Source organism: Anopheles coluzzii, chromosome 2, assembly GCF_943734685.1.
Source record: "Anopheles coluzzii chromosome 2, AcolN3, whole genome shotgun sequence".
NCBI lineage: Eukaryota > Metazoa > Arthropoda > Insecta > Diptera > Culicidae > Anopheles > Anopheles coluzzii.
In genome coordinates this window covers 47520744-47537283 of record NC_064670.1, presented here as the reverse complement: position 1 = coordinate 47537283, position 16540 = coordinate 47520744, and the positions used below count along the sequence as shown (strand labels likewise).

The window sequence follows — 16540 nt, the reverse complement described above, 5'->3', positions numbered from 1 at the left end:
CCCTGCCCCTCACAGCCACACGTTTGTTCGATGAAAAGTAGCTCATTGAGGGGGAAAAATGCGAGTTGAAGGAAACAAAAAATAGATGTTTAAGTTCGTTTTTTTTCTTCTCTTCTTCGTAGCACTGTATTTTATTGCCATGATTAATTTGTAATGCAGAGCAATTATCGTGGAAGTAAAACAGCTGAAAGTTTCACACAAGGGCATCATAATGCTGTAAAATACTACCTATATTCGTTGGGCAAAATGTAAGATGAATCATGTTACAAGTGTTTTGTAAGCATATTCATAATAATAAAACAAAACAACGAGCATACTTTAATATATTTAACCAGGTTCAACGTGCACGAACAGACTAACACAAAACATTTAACGCATACCAAACAATGCTGTGTAATCGCTACGCCAGCCAAATGCAAACCCTTAAGCCGGTTAACGGAAGAAAAACGGAACGGTACGGCATGATTAGCGACGAAGGCGCACACAATAGAAAAAAAACCCATTCTATTCAGCTCAACCATGGCGACGACGACGACATTACAGAGGTCTGTGCTAACAATGCAAATGCGCTACCAAGTTTACGCTGACGGCTGTATGCCTGGCCCTTACTCGGGTGAAACTTAAATCTCAACGGTGACATGGCCAGCCTCGGATCGATTTGCATGCGCGGCCCCGTTCTTATGCTAAGCAAAAAGACAGTTTGATCCTGGTTCCGATTACAGCTGTTGTCTGCCCCCAGGTCCACCAGCGTCACGGGAGCGTGTGTGTGTGTGTGTGTACTGTGGCGTGTAAATCGATAGTTGATCGAGAGTGTCTCGAGGTCTCATTCCACATTTGCTAAAAGCTAAAACATGACAATTTAGGTTTTGTGTCCGGCTGGAGTGTTCCTCCACACACCTGCTCCATTTCCCAAGCACCAATTCCGGACCAACTCGAAGTGCCATGAAATAAACACATTCAAAGCGTGCACCTCCATGAACTGTAGCCGCACACACTCTGCGTCAAACTCGCAAGTGATTGCCATAGCGTGCGTAACGGCAGCGACACGGGTTTTCTTTTTTTGAGAACCACCGCGTTCACTCACAACTAGCCGAGTTGTGACTCGTTTTATGACTTTATTTATTTACACCACTTGTCATACTGCGTCAAGGCAAGGGTTTGCACGAACCCTGCCCTACCGCCTGTTTGTCCATCAACATGGTTCTCGCGCTATCTTGGGTAAGTATTTTTAGCTTTTTCTTTTATTACTTACAACCCTTCAAACCGCGTTCGGCTTGATTTGGCTGTCGCTTTGGCCTGTGGAAAGAGTGGACTTTTGTAACTACCCAGAAACAAAAGCAAGAAAACATACACACATACACACTTCCCGGTGTGCAAACGCAACGATCGCAATCGAATCAAAAGCCTCGGACACGTCCCTTCCAACGACAGGAAGTCAATTAGATGCGGTGTATGCCGCCCGAAGCAACAAAGGCAGCCCCGACTGGGGCCTGCGTAGTGCGTGGCCATGGGGGCTAGGGGTAATTTAGTTTTGCGGTTTTAAGTGATTGTTTCTCAGCCGCCAAACGAGCGCCGCGAGGATTGAGGAAGTGCTGCGCAGAAGAAGAATTGCTGCTTCACTCTTTCGGTCGGTCGGTGGTGGTCAGTGGTCGCTTCATTTCATTTATTGCCGCTTGATTGAAGACGAAATGTGTCCGCCACGTTCTTGACTTTCCACCTCTACGCGAAAAAAAACATCCACTCGTATTTCCACCAACAGTTTCCCTGTAGTTGGCGTCCCGAGGGTGGGCATTAAATATCTGAAATTGATTATAGGGGGCTTGCAGCAGCAGCAGCAGCAGCAGCGATCGAGGATGGACCCGACAAACTAGGGGAGCGAAAGGTGAGCAAAGATGGCACGGGAAAGATTGCGGAAGGAGCAAATTACACACAGACCTGCTGCTGCCGTGGTCAGTGGCGCACCGGTTCGTCGTTCGGCGGGTCGGAGGATCTCGTAGACGATTTTACATAACAGCTGAACGATGTAGCCAACCGTCATTACTCACCTTCTAGGATGCTCGACTTCCAACACGCAGTCCGCGGCGGTTGTGTGTGGGCGGTACTCGCAATGGCACCCGGGACGATCCTGCAAACGCGCGTTATCGGAGAGCAGAGAACATAAATTAGTAGGTGTTACAGCCAGAGCACATGAATTATGTGAAATTATTTTTACTAACATACGCGCGCGCACTGGGGCAGACCACGGAAGAAGTTCTCTTTTCGGCCTTAGATCAGAGGCAACAATGGTATCTTCGCCGAGAACTGTTACGTGAGCACTTTTCAATTAGTTTTGCAGAGCTTTTAATTCAAATATTTGATCGGATGGATGTGAAAGTAAAGAACTATACCTTCTTTTGATTAAATACGGTAACTGTTTATAGCAAGCGTTCATGCAATTTAGGATAACCATTAACTGAGTTATTTTCTAATCCACGTCTGCTTGTTCTTCTACTACTTGTCCTAACGTCTTATGCAAACATGCCAGCCTATTCAGGCTTTCGAGACTTTTTGAGTTCGCAGTCGGATAGTTAGTCCTAACTAAAGTTCTCACATGATAACAAACATTTCCACCCTGAAGATTTTGATTCCACAACAATTCGAATGATGGTATCTAAACTCCAAACTCTGTTCACAAATATCCATTAATTACAACGAATCTATGTATAGGAATATTCATTGCAGCTATTTACTATCTGCAGCATTGATTAATCCACCCTTATCCTTCAGTATTGTAGATGCTAACTCAATCAAAACTTGATTAGTTTTAGTCTTGGAGTTATATTTTAACACAAAACACAGAACACACATCAAAAGGTTTCGATCTTTATCAGGTGAGAAATCTTTAAATAGAAAACCTAGTATTTTTAAGTGATCGATACTCAGAAGGACCAACAGTTTTCTTATAATAGAGAGAGCAGTCTTCATCTCCTATCCAATTAATGACCAAAACTTGATTTCATAACGAGCCTTTTGATTTGCAATATGATTCAATCAATGTACCAGTGGAAAAAGTCAAAGGTTTAAACAAGTTAACACAACAATCAAATTAACTACGAGCTATTCTTTATATAACCTTGACCTTGCTAACATTAGAGTCTATCTAACTTGCTAGTATTCTGGGAACATCTTTTTTATAACTCTGACTCTTCAAAAATTCCTATTAAATAAATAAAACAGGCGGAAACAGTAAAGTCAAGATTATATGTATATCTTACGCTTTACAGCCCACGCACTCGTGAGGATCCCGATAGCAATTGAAATTCGTGTTTATAGTGTTCCCATTCAGATGAGAGCTCCGGATTAAAATGCTCGCTGGATATGCTGACAATGACTAAGTCTAGCATAAAGTTTAAAATCATATTCTTCTTCGTATTTATCCTAACAACCAGTGTCGGCAAAGGGCCGGGTTGCCTGTATCACTGATGGGGCTTGGCTTTCAGTGGTATATTGATTTCCCATTGCAGGAAGTCAGGTCTACGTATAGGGACACGGTATATTCGGATCCATGTCCGATACGGAACTAACCTTTTTCTGTTTCAAACGCCTGATCAAACGATTCCGCGAAAAGAAAAAATGTCTGAATTAAAATTTATTTTGCGACATACGAAAACAGTAATAAATTGTATCAACAGCAGCTAGTACTGCCTGTATTCAGTCCGATTGGTTGTGGCTCTAATTTATCGCACTGCGTGAACCCCGATATGCTGTGCGGTTACACAAAACCCGCATCAACAAAGATTGAACCGTAATGCAAGATCGAAACCAGCACAGACAATCGCCGCTGAGCATTCACGCGAATCGACAGTTTTTTAGCTTTGAGCTGCGGTTTTACGCTGTTGCACCACACACCCGCCTACAGAATGGGTTTGGTTGGTAGCAAGTTTTACACGGACAAACCCTTCATAAACTTGCTACGAATTCGAATAAAGTGTTCGCCAGAATAGCTGCCGACTGTTGGGCGCACTACTTGCATTGCAAACCGCACCACCGCCTCCCAAACGGCACCGAAGCACCACCTCGCGATGGTGAAAAACAGTCCCCGATCGAATGCATTTTGGAAAAGCAAACCACCGAGCAACGGGAAACCGAAACCCTGATCCCGAAACCACTCGATCGTGTCTGCATAAATATTTAATGCTTTGGAAAATGCATATTTAGTTTCCTCCTTATTCCGTACACCGTGCCCTTTATTTAGCCACCGTCGGCGGCCACAATAACCACTCTGCTCATATTTCCTATTCTGCGGGTGCATGGGGAGAGGAAAAAGGAAAAAAAATAACACCAACACCGCCAACACTCCGACTTCTACCCGCTCACGGTTGTACAATTTGAAAATTTAACTCTCATTAAACATTCATTTATTGATTTTGGATCTTTTTCGAGAGCATTTCGGAGCAGGAACGAAGGGCGCGCGCGAAGGTGAAGGGAAAGAAAAGCCCGACCGAGACCAGCAGCAGCAAAAAAAAATCCTGCTGGAAAAAGAAAACAACGACACGACGGAACCGAAAACGCGCATTCTCCAAATCTCGCCGCCAAGAACGTGAACGTGAGGCGTTCGCTTCATAAAAGGGTAAATATGCTTTTTGGAAGCAAATAAGCGCGCGGAAAGGAAAGATAGTGAAGGAAAACAGCATTCAGCAAATGGCTTAACTGCTTCGTGTTAACCTTTTCCTGTCTGGCCCCCGGGAGGAGGAAGAATGCATTCCCGCCATTGAAAGGTGCACCGGGATCACCCGGACCCGGTGAGAAGAAGAGGCGGCGGCAATGGAAAGGGACGCGCGGCGGCTTTGTGTGTTTGCCAAGACGAAACGGATCGAATTCCGGCTCTCGCAGGCTCTCGTGAAGGGGGTGAATGAGGGAAGTCCGCGTCACCGGCAGGGAGGTTCGGGGCCGCGCGGACCGTTTGTAAATATTTATCTTTCGCCCGCCAGCGGAAAAGGATGATTATCTTTGAAAAACCCCTCGCCAGGCCGGCGGGCCTCGGGTTCTGCTGCGTTGGTCGGAGTTTGGTATTGTGTTTACCCGAGCTGGGGAAGATGGGTTGGTTTTTGTACGTTCACCGTTCTCTGGTGAACCGACGCAATTCTTCGTCTGTCGGAAATTTCGCACAGAACAGCCAGCTGGCCAAGGGCGGAGGACAGGGAACGACGATGCATCGGGTAATGGTACCTGCAGAAAATCGATTGACTAATTCATCAATTGCACCCTGCCTGACCCCGGACACAGAACGAGGATCCGTTTCGTTGGCCGTTCTTCCCCTTTTGCAAGCACTCTCACGCTCACATGCAACTTCTTGACGGGTGTGTGGAGTCGCACAATGGTCAATGGCAATGGAATGTGCTGTCGCGGCCCCGGTCTCCCGGTGTGCTTGTGGCCCTTTTTCGCGCTGCGGCCGCTTCTGCCTCTGTACACATTTGGCCCTCCCTCCGAGTGTCGCGCCAGTCCAAAGCGCTAATGTTTGTTTGACCACTTTTTGTTTGCTTAACCTCGTTTACATGTGCGAAAGGGAGGGGGTTGGGTTTTGTACGGATCGGGACCGAGTGTGGTGCGGTCGGTCGTTCGCTTGAGTTGGTTGACACGGTGTCTAAAATGATTGTTATTTGGCAAACGCTCTCGTTGTTGCTGCAATGGCCCCTGATGTGGCACGAAATAATTAGCACCGTGCAGATGGGGGAAACCGTGCAGAAAGGGAGAGGGAATGGAAGAGCGAAAGTTTCGGTCGGTGTGGTCTTTGCACGAACAGAAAAGCAAATGCCAAAGTCACACTCACGCCTGCAGCAACGGCAAACAGCAATGTGCGCGCAGCACTCGCGGGGTGTTGGAATTTTTCGCAACCGAAACCCAAACCCATTCGCCGCGGACACACACAGGGTGTAATCGAATCATGTGTACTTTTACCACGGGTTGTACCCTTACCTCTTCCACCCCGTTCCACTTCCCTCGAATGGTAGCGAACAGTGAGCTAATTGCACTGCGGCACAAATGACGCATGTAGTACGGTGCTGTGCCGCGCAACTTTTGTTTAGAATAACAAGAGTCACATACTAAAAACCGTTTCGGGCATTCAGTATCTTACTGTAAGGATAAGAAGTGATAGTGCGTTGCGTCGTTAATCTTGTTTCGTATCATTAAAACGCAGTCTTCATAGTGAACTAAATTACAATTTGCACTGATAGTCTCGACTAGATTTTGTCAAGAAAACGAACGCCATAAGAGAACTTTCCATTACAAACACAATGTTGACACCTACGACGAAATTGTGCTGTCCCAATTTTAATTTCACCCGTCCAACAATAATTTTGACAGGTTGTTGAGGTGCAGCTTTTTCTATGGATTCTACACTGTTCTACACACTTTTACATATTTCATGCACAAACTTAAGGGACTTAGGGAAAGGGAGGACGACATAAACTTTACAATCGTTCAACCCATAACTCATTTCATCCACTAAATAATTAGCATTTAAACATTCTGCCGAACATTGTTCGTTTACATTTCGTTTGGCTTGAGTTGGATAGACCGCGTTACGCACTGTAAACTTGGACGAATTTATGTTGGGCCAGTAAAAAATAGTCACAGCTGTCAAACCCTAATATGCAGCACACTTCGCAAAATAATTTCAAAATCCTGTATTCAACACGACACATTGAGTCGTTTCGAATATAAGGATAGAAAACATCTAATATTCAAATTAAAAATCGAAATAAAGAGTAGTAATTTAGACCTTCCCATTATAGTTTAGTTAGTCCAAACACAGTTTTAACTCCAGCAAACGTAATTCAAAGTTCGCAAATATTATTATTCTTTCTTTCTTCAAATATTTAATGTTCTTAGCGCAACAGTAACAAGAGTCATTTTTATGGTACACATCAAAGCGGCCAGTATGGAACTAATGATTCACCGAGATTTTACAATGTATTTGTGTTTAAAGATGAGCCGAGAGTTATAAAAAATAAATAAAAATAAATTATGTTTTATAATTTTTATGATAAATTATGTAGTCACAGTTAGTGTATCAGTTATTATTAGTAAAGTTAGCCTATCAATATTGAAAAATTATGAAAATCTGTTTATACATGCAATAGTATTGTTGGAAATTGAATTACATTGAATTGTAGTTAGTTTTGGAATAATTGAACTAATTGCAAAATTGGAATAATTGAACTTGCAAGTTTTCACGAATTGTGTCAAATGGTGAAATGTTTCAATTGAATTAGATCAGTTACGGATTAGGATGAAATGAACTATGAATGAACTATGTAAATAAAAATGACAAGTGAATAAACAGTAGCAAATTGATTGGCGCAAAGGACACAACGGCTTATCCATTCTCCTCGGTTTTCGGTAATCCGTACATCACAACCAGCTTTTTTAGTGATAATTTATCACAAGTATAAAAACTTAAAGTATAATAAATAGTGCAATGAACTGTATGTTCATTTGTTTTATTTTATAATTTAAAAATAATAATGAAAACTTTTGATTATTTTTCTCTATTTAATTTCTATAGTTTATCTTTACAATATTTCAAACTGATTCATGTCCCAAAAAAAAATGATCCCAAAAAAAAATCGTCTGCAAATGGACGAGCCTGACAATAAATAAAACAAAACCCCGGCGATCCGAGACAGCCTGCCTCTCACAGAAACAGTAAATTAAGTGACATACAAGCATCTATTATTGGTGACTTTTTTCTTCTTCTTCAACTATGTATATGAGCTGATTTTCAAATACTGCTTGTATTTGCATAGCCTTCCACTCACCGCCAACTTCAATACTGCGTTTCTGTAAACCAAATTGCGAAGCCAAGCTGGTTTCAATTGATAAATCTAATAAATGAATGCATTCCCCTTCATTCCCGCCTCATTTGAAAGGGAAAATCCCTGAACTGCCGCGATGCAAATCACAGAAACGAGTTCTGGCAACCCTGTGACTTGCGCTTACACACGGACACGGTGCGGCTAATCTATTAATCAGTTCAGTCAGTCAGTCGATGCGCGATTGCACAAAACGGACGCACTCGCGCGATGTGTGTGTGTAATATCGCTGAAACTGGGTTCGGATAGTGATCGCAAGGGCAAAGAAGGGACACTCCCCCTTTGGTCGCATCAAAATACCGCAACGAAATGCGTTTCTTCTATTACAGATTGTTCATCACAACCTCAGGCCAGCCAGCTCAGCAGAAAGCCACCCATTTTGGAGCGTTTCGGATGTAGCAGCGGATTCGTGCCGGGTGGTTGCTGTTTTGTTGGCACTAGCCGGTTTTGTTTCCCCCTCTCTCCCTTCTTCCCCCTCGCATCTATCGGCTGCTGCATCCCATCCCTCCCATTTGCATCGTTCATTAGCATTTCATTCACGGAACGGGCACGCAAATATGGACAAGTTCCGGCTGTCAACGGACTGCGACGCTCGACCCCTTCGCCACACTGCACTGCACATCACAATGCACCGGGGCGCACGTGCATTAGCATTTTGATGGAGGTCATCCTTTCGGTTACATCTTGGTGTGGTGTGCTTCACCATCTTCTTATCCGTTGGCCAGTTTCCGCGGGCCCATGGCACTCGTCCATGTCTCTGTCGCTCAGCTGATGGCGGGTTCACAAGCACTGCCACAGTCGTACACATTTCACAAGCAAGCAAAAATCATTGCAATTGCATTGCCGTTTGGTTTCGCTTCCTTCGCCCCTGTCCGGGGAGTACACATTTTCCATCGTACAATTCTCGTACGGTGTTGTAAATGAACATCTTTCTCGCATACACCAAAGCACATACGCACACGCACACACTCGGTCGCCATCTCGCCGTGCTCGGATCATTTATCTTAATGAATATACAGCGTGTAAAGCATGATTTATGAATCAGATTAATTATCACCATGTACACAACACTTTTTCTGCTTCTTCGCTTCTGCCTTCGCGCGGCCCGAACTCCGTCCTCGCTTGGTGGGCTTCCCCTCTAGCCTCTTCATGCGCGCCTACCACCCACCGTTCGCTTCGTACATCGTTCGGGGTGTGGAGGTTGTGCTGGCGAAAGAAATGTGGCGACCGTTCGGTACAAATAACGTCCGACAGAGCTCGGGAGTGGCATTAATTTTGTATCGATGACATTTTACTTCCCACATGCGGGTCTCGGGCCTCTCCCATTGCGACGACGATGACGACGTCCATGACGACTGCATGGGAAGCCAACGTAAGACGCGAACGCCAGAAGAACTCGTCGTATTTCGCTGACATAGATACGGCTTTACCCGCCCTTGCCCTGGACTTGGGCTGAAAATGAGGATCAATAACAATTTAGAATTTCTTGGCGCGTTGGAAACATGAATCAGATTGATTTCAGCCAGCGCACAGCAACCAACGACATCCACATGGCGCAGTGTGTCGTCGCATTAATCATTCCATCACAAAACAAATCGAAGACTTTCTCTGTTCCAGAAGATCTCGGCCTTCGTTACTGGATGTATTGAATCATCAAACAGACGCTAACCTCATCCGTTAATGAGTTTCAAGTCGAAATGAACGCTTTTGATTGTAAAAGGAAGACAGTTTTATGTTTTTGAGAATGTTCCCTTCCGTAAATTCCTTCAAAGTAACATTATTTGCATTTCAGTGCTGCTACACATCTTCCTTACTTTCAATGTCCTCATAAGCATTTAAACCAACTTGAAAACTTTTCCACAATTTGTTACAGCACATGCGACGGCCTTATCGTGCCTGTCCCAGCAAAGGGATCGTTCCCATCCCATCCCGAAGAAAGGACCCCATTTATCATTGAAACGAGCGATAAAAATACCACAAAATCCCTCCAGCGACGCCTTACGGGGCGCGGAGACACAAAGAAAAAGCACCACCACTCTCACGAGCGGAGATAAAATGAATCGATTTGGCTTTTCTCTAACTCCTCTCGTGTCTTGGTGGCGGCGGCACTTGGAGACTAAGATTGGCATGATCGATCGGTACGCTTCCCCGCCGCCCGGGGTACGGGGAACTTTTCAAACGATGGTGAGAAATTGAATCAATCGCTCCTGTTTTGCAGCTTGCTTGTGTGTGCATGCGAGCGCGTGTTTGCGAAGATAAATAACGCTGCACACACGCTAAGCTGAGGCACAATTTCCGGTCCCGGGGACAGAGTTCCCACTCCCCAGTCACACAACGTACCGTCCACGACCCTCAAAACCCCTTAGGAGGCAGTAGACGGGATGTGTTCGGATTCGCACGAATATAAATCAATTAAAATTAATTAAACGCGAGTTGGTGCAAAGTTTTTCACACCAGCGCGTGAATGGATTAATAGGCGAGGAAGGAGCACGCAGACGCTTCTTTACGAAGATCGAACGCAACGAGCAAACGCCCCTGTTGCCCATCATTTGGCATGCGAGCATAGATTAGAGGGGCGAAAAGGGAACGGGGCCCACGTTTTGTCACATCTTGTCACATTCACTGTCAGAGTTTGCTGAATAATTCAACGTAGTATCGAAATGAACATGAAACTGTCAGCCACTCTCGCAATTTTCGGCCAGTTCTAATAACAGCATAAGGTGGCCATAACCCACTGTTTGTGTGAGAGACGTGACGAATATTAGTTATTTACTTTCAACGGTGCTTCGGCTACTAAAGAAGGGAAGCGAAGGCCTCGACCGAAATTATGTAGCAAAACCAACATAAAAGCACGTTGCCACGTGAGCCAAGAGAAAAGCAATTTAGGCCACCGTACTTCTGGGCTCGAGTGTGTATCTTATTTCATTCCAAAAGCTCTTTGAAAACAACTGTAGCCTCGTGCTACTTGCTACGAATGAACCATCACGTTTTTTGCCAGTTTTCTGGTCACGTGACAATCTTAAATGCTTGAATACAAACTACTCGTTGATTTACTGGAGGTGCCATTGTGTCAATGAATTGAATCCAATAAAATATTTATATAAAATTATTATTTGCTTTCAGTTTATTAGGATGTAAATTTTAAAAATAATAAAAGATGATACAGTTTCTGCGAAATAATATTAAATAAAATAATTATCTCTACTGCCTCCTGTGAGGATTGAACTCACGACCGCTGGTTTACGAGACCAGCGCTCTACCACTGAGCTAAAGAGGCTTCCATATCTTCCCACCGCTCCGAACACACCAGACCCGGCCCGATCGTTCCAGAGACGCATCACGACAGCCAGATTCGGTTAAAACCTTTGCATTGCCTTAATAGAACGGTGTAAAAAGTAAAATTTAAAACCCTCGCCGAAGGTAAACGAAAGTACAACACGCGTTGAACAGAAAAGCGAACCATTATACGTTTTCACCTTCTCCGTCGTCCCTTAAAAGGTTCGCGTGTGTTCAACCACCACCACCACCCCAACCATTTGTTCAAATTTGGGGTTAAGTGGGGCCTCCCACCCCCTTCCCACACTCTTCTTTATAATTGCTTTTGCACACATACACAAACACACCCGCAATTGCTTGCCGTTCCGTGTGTGGCTCAGTGTTACCGTTCGTCGCGCAGTTTGCTCCTTCATCATTTGGCCTGTTAGATTAGTCTGCGTTTTCGCCGTTCTCTTTTTGCTGCTTCCGCTTTGTTGTGCTTTTCTTCCCTCCGACCATTCAGTCAAGGTCGATGGAAGTAGCGCAGTAGGGTGAAGGGACAAACGTGGTGCCCGGTGGCGTCATAATTCATTCCCCGACCGTCTTGACTAAATGACGGAGAGTCGATAGCGATCGACGACGATCAACGGTGCCACAGCGAAATTATTCATTAAAATCGATTCAAAAAAGCGATCGTGTATATCCAATGGTAAGAGAAAGAGCAAAGGGATCATAAAGAAGAGATGGATCATAAAATCAGCATTGGAAATTCGTTACTGGGTGTTACGAGATGTAAGACCGGATTTCTCTGTAACCAACCGTACGCCACAACTCTTTTAGCGTCACTAATTCGTGAGCAGATTGGCATTGATTGGTGAGCGGGATTGCGCAGTGTGTGTGTCTGCGTGTAGCATACTTGCCAAAATCATGCAATTTTCCGTCCCCTTTCTCACTCCAACCCTCCCCTCACAATCTTCTATCACAAAAACGTTGATAATTCATGCGCAAAACGGTTTCTGCTTCCCATCTTTAGCGATGCATAGCGAACAACAACAACAACAACAACACAAACCCATGGCCAAACTTCGTCAACATGCACGACAGAGAACAGGCAGCCTTAATAAATCACCTGAATATGGCCTGGTCGTGTGTAGCACGGATGCGATCGTGCACATTTGTCCGGTGTTGATGATCGTCATATGCTAAAGGGTTTCTTCCCTTCGATTCGAACGCGCTTGATGCTTTTACTTTTCCTTTCGCTTCACCAACCCTCTTTCCCCCCTCCAACCCATTTTTTGGGATGGGTTAGGATGAGCCAACCGGTGGAACGCCTTCGTGGAACGTGATCGTGACTGGTGTAGGATGCGCGATGGAGGGAAAAAACGGTTTAACCGCCGCTTTAAAAAATCACGTTCATGTGCAATGCCCTCCCCGACCGTGATGCAACAATTTATAGCAACACGCTGTGAGTGGTTGTGCTAGTTGTGCTGTTCTGCAACGCAATGGGAAGGAGCCGGGTAAAGGTAGCAATTTGAATTTAATAAAGATCTTGTTGTTTTTATAGCGCACCGCGCGATCGGATTGATTTATGAGGGCCTCTGCATTTGCTGCTGGCATGGCAAGCGCGTGATTGGATGCATGCGATGGCTGTTTTCATTTAATTATTGTTAGGAAATTCAGCTCGAGCTCCGACACCGATCGAATTAATCAGCGTTTCGCTATTCATTGCAAAAAAGCACCACACTACATCACCATTACAGATCAAGGGACTAATTAAAAGTGTTTGAAAATAGCTTCACCAAACCACCAGCGTTGTACTGCGCTGCAAATTGGTTATTGTAATGTTATTAAATAAAAAGCCCTCCAGCATCCCATTCTTTCGCTGACGCATAAATTTAATTTACGACGCCGCTTGAGCGGTTGAGAAACGGTTCAATAATTTCAGCTGCATTTTACTTCGTTCGCCCAGTTCGCCCATTTTCCACCCATCCATCAAAACTCAGGCACTCAATCTGGAATGCAATTATGGCACACAGTGACGAATGAATTTTCAATTTATTCTTCAGAGGGAACTACTATAACTCGCACACATACATACCATCAGCGCAAAAAAAGAAGATAATTTATATTACATTGAATGCAATTAAACGGAACATAACTCCTCCCCTCCCCCAAAATCCGCGCTTGATGCATGAAATCGTCTTTTGGCACATTGCACTTTTCGTCCACTGGGTCATCGAGCACGCAGAACTGAGCTCAATAAATCGGCCAGCATTTAATCTTTCATTTTATACATGCTGAGGGTCTTCATGTCGCTACAATCTCATCAATTCGATTTGGTGAATATGGCGGCGACGATGCGAGAGGAACACCGAAACATATGAATGTTCTTATAATTACCGACACACTTTTCAGCAATATTTTCGCACCGATCGTGTGTGAAACGAGCCATCATAATCTGTAAGCCATTGTATTTATTTCACTGTCAACAGCATACTGTCAAACAGATCAAAGCGCAGAATTTGATTTTATCTTGCAGCGAGGATATTCCGAATACGAGAGATCCACACGTTCGATCCAACTTGTAGAGGGGCATACATATCTCGAGGTTTTGTTTTTCAATGACACTCAAATGACAACAGCAAATTCCATTATGCTTTCTATGATTTTACGCATGGACATACCCTGATAAAAACCAATTGACATTGGTCGGAACTACTGTCAGCTTCCGCAGAACGATACCAAATCGAACCAATAAGCAGAGATGTGTTTAGTAGCGGATTACAACCGCTTACTGCATGTTCCCCGGTGTGACCTATAATTTTGGCCCATTTCCGAATGCTGACACGCCGGGCCAAACCGTGACCCCTATGACTGCTGATGGGTATGATATTTTAACATCCATCCAGGGCCACATTCTCCATTCCGGCCGACGAATTGAACTAAATTCATGGGAATTGGCTCATTTGGAGCCTGGCTCCGGCCTGGACCGGTCCGGTACACATCTGTGGTCTGACAGTTTCAATTGCTCTTACTGTTTCTGCCACTCGAATTCTGCTGCTGCTACCACTCGTACCAGTCTGGCAAACGTGCTTCAAACTCACGTGCCCTTGCCGAGCTCGCGCCCGGCATCCGCAAGCATCCAGCAGGCCAGTAGTAGCATCCGTGATGAGAATGGTAAAAGTGCGCACCAGCGGAGGGTTTCTGGGAAAAGTTTATCATACTTGCGCTGGAGAATGTTCTGGCGTTTCTCCGGGCTACGAGGCCTGTGGTGCTGCACGGCCAATGTGTGCCGAGCAGGCGCGCGTCCACCATGATTTATTCAAGTGAGTGTACATTACGGCCAAATCGCAAGCGGCGATAAAATGTGAGTTGATTTGCACTCCTTCCTACGAGAAAGGGAAGTGGATGAAATGAAATGTAGCAATTTGAAATCGGTAGATGATAGCGAGCAATGACGGTAGGTTCCTTGTCAAATTATTGAGATTCGCTATACCTTGAATTGCAAATGACTAATGCAAAGGCATTAAAGGTTAATTTACTGTTAGCCGAAATATGTTGTTTTATATTCGAAATTAAAGTCACAACTAATTTTCACAAATACAAAACGTGTAGTCATTCCATTGAAGCACAATTCAGTAAAATTGTTTCGAAACATTTTTTCGGACAAATTGTCTTGGCGTCTTTTTACAATAAAAAATCATTAAAGTATCACAACGCACTTAGTAGCATCAAACTGAGAGTTTCAAGTAAAATACATATTCAAGGCCTGTTTGTACGTAAACAACACAATATAGATCCACACATTAACAACAAATGTATCGTATCGTATTAAACTCCAACAGACTTTGTTTATTCAAAACAATATTTGTACTTCCCCATTATACACACAGCGCAAAATACAATCCCGTTAAATCGCTCATCTAAAACTCGTTCTATATGGATGTTTTCCTCTGCAAAAAGCGTTAGACTCGGTATCAACAAAGACATGCCAATTTGAGTCTTAGTTATCGATATTGCCAATATTGTATTCTGACATTTCCGTCGTGCCTTACCGGATAATATGACCATTATCTCCAACTTCTGAGATATAATGAAAAGATTACTAGTCCAACAACATTAAACATTGATAGTTTCTAATAGTAATTAATTAACCTATTACTCAATAAAACTACCATGGCACTGTTCTTCCAAGTCACGATCGCTGGAAGTAATATTTTTAAGAATTGCGACAACTAATTTTGAAAACTGAAGATTTGATATTATTTACTTGATTTATTCACACTTCAAATTCAAATTATTTCAATATCAACACGACAATGGATTGTTTCTTTGGACCATTCGTTTATCTTGCCTAAAGTACATCGCTAAATTATTAAAATATTCTACAAGTTCGTCATTCACCCTCTCTTGCGGTCTTTCATGTTCCCCAGCACATAAAAACATGCTTTAATTACAACATTTGTATAAGCAGGTCGATCGGTCTTGTCGATCCATTTGAAACATTTCCTCAAAACGCTCCCTCCTGTACCACGGAACACGGCACCAATCCTTTCTCAATCAAACACAATAAAGAACACGTTTTCTTGGTTCAATATTCATTACCAAACATGGCCATACCACTTCACGGAAACACGGTTCGCATTCCGAATCAATCTATTTCGAAGTGGGCCATGATTGTGTTCCATTCGTCGCATCCCTACCCACGAGAATCCCAAAGCCTTGCCCCGTATCTTCATCACTGCTTACGGGAGTAAAATTAGATTTAGTAACAAAATTCTCCAATTAACTCACAGCAAGCGCAGCAACATTGTTCGCCTGATCGTCGAGTATCGGAGGTTTGCCGCGTTTCCAGGCCGGCAATAAAATCCTTCTCCCTGGTGTGTCCCGTGTCCGGTTTCGCGATTGGACGTGCGATGCTTCCGACGTTCCGAAAAAAAAGAACCAATGCCAACAACCTCAAAACCTCAAACCCAGCGAAGAAATTGACATTAGTTCGCGGTTTGGAAACAGTCCGCGGTTTGGGAACAGAGGGAAAACCGGACCGACGGTCCCTCGACGGATGGGATGAAACAACACAACAAGCCGTCATCGCCTGGCTTGAAACTGAAGCCTGCTTATGTATATGAAATAAATATTAATTCGATTCGTACCCCGAGCTTGTGAAGCGCGATGTAAATTGTGTTGCGGGTGGTGTGCTGCTCCTCTCGGTCGTGTTGTTGTGTACGGCCGACGCGGACCCGCATTTGTGGCGAAACGCTCACTTGTCTGGCTTCGAAGCCCTGTTCGGTTTTTCGTGCCAAAAAGGTTCGCTACTTTGTAGCGCTCACGTCGCACAAATGGCTTCGCTCTTGGCTGGCCGCATTTTCTTAGGACGTTTGCCCACAAAAACCGCCACCGTTGTTCGCCATTCGAATGTTCGAAAGTTC

The 16540-nt window shown here is 44.2% G+C and overlaps 1 protein-coding gene and 1 non-coding gene across 3 annotated transcripts in view; both read right to left on the bottom strand.

Moving 5' to 3' along the window:
- Positions 1-16540, bottom strand: part of LOC120949703 (mpv17-like protein) — a 143430-nt gene that overhangs the window by 107776 nt on the left and 19114 nt on the right. For both annotated transcript variants that reach the window (XM_040367166.2, XM_040367167.2), the window contains exon 2: positions 2046-2125. The gene's annotated coding sequence lies outside the window, so the exon portion shown is untranslated. The remainder of the gene's footprint in view (positions 1-2045; positions 2126-16540) is intronic.
- Trnat-cgu (transfer RNA threonine (anticodon CGU)) lies at positions 11062-11133 on the bottom strand. The gene has a single exon. It is a non-coding gene; the product is annotated as a tRNA-Thr (tRNA).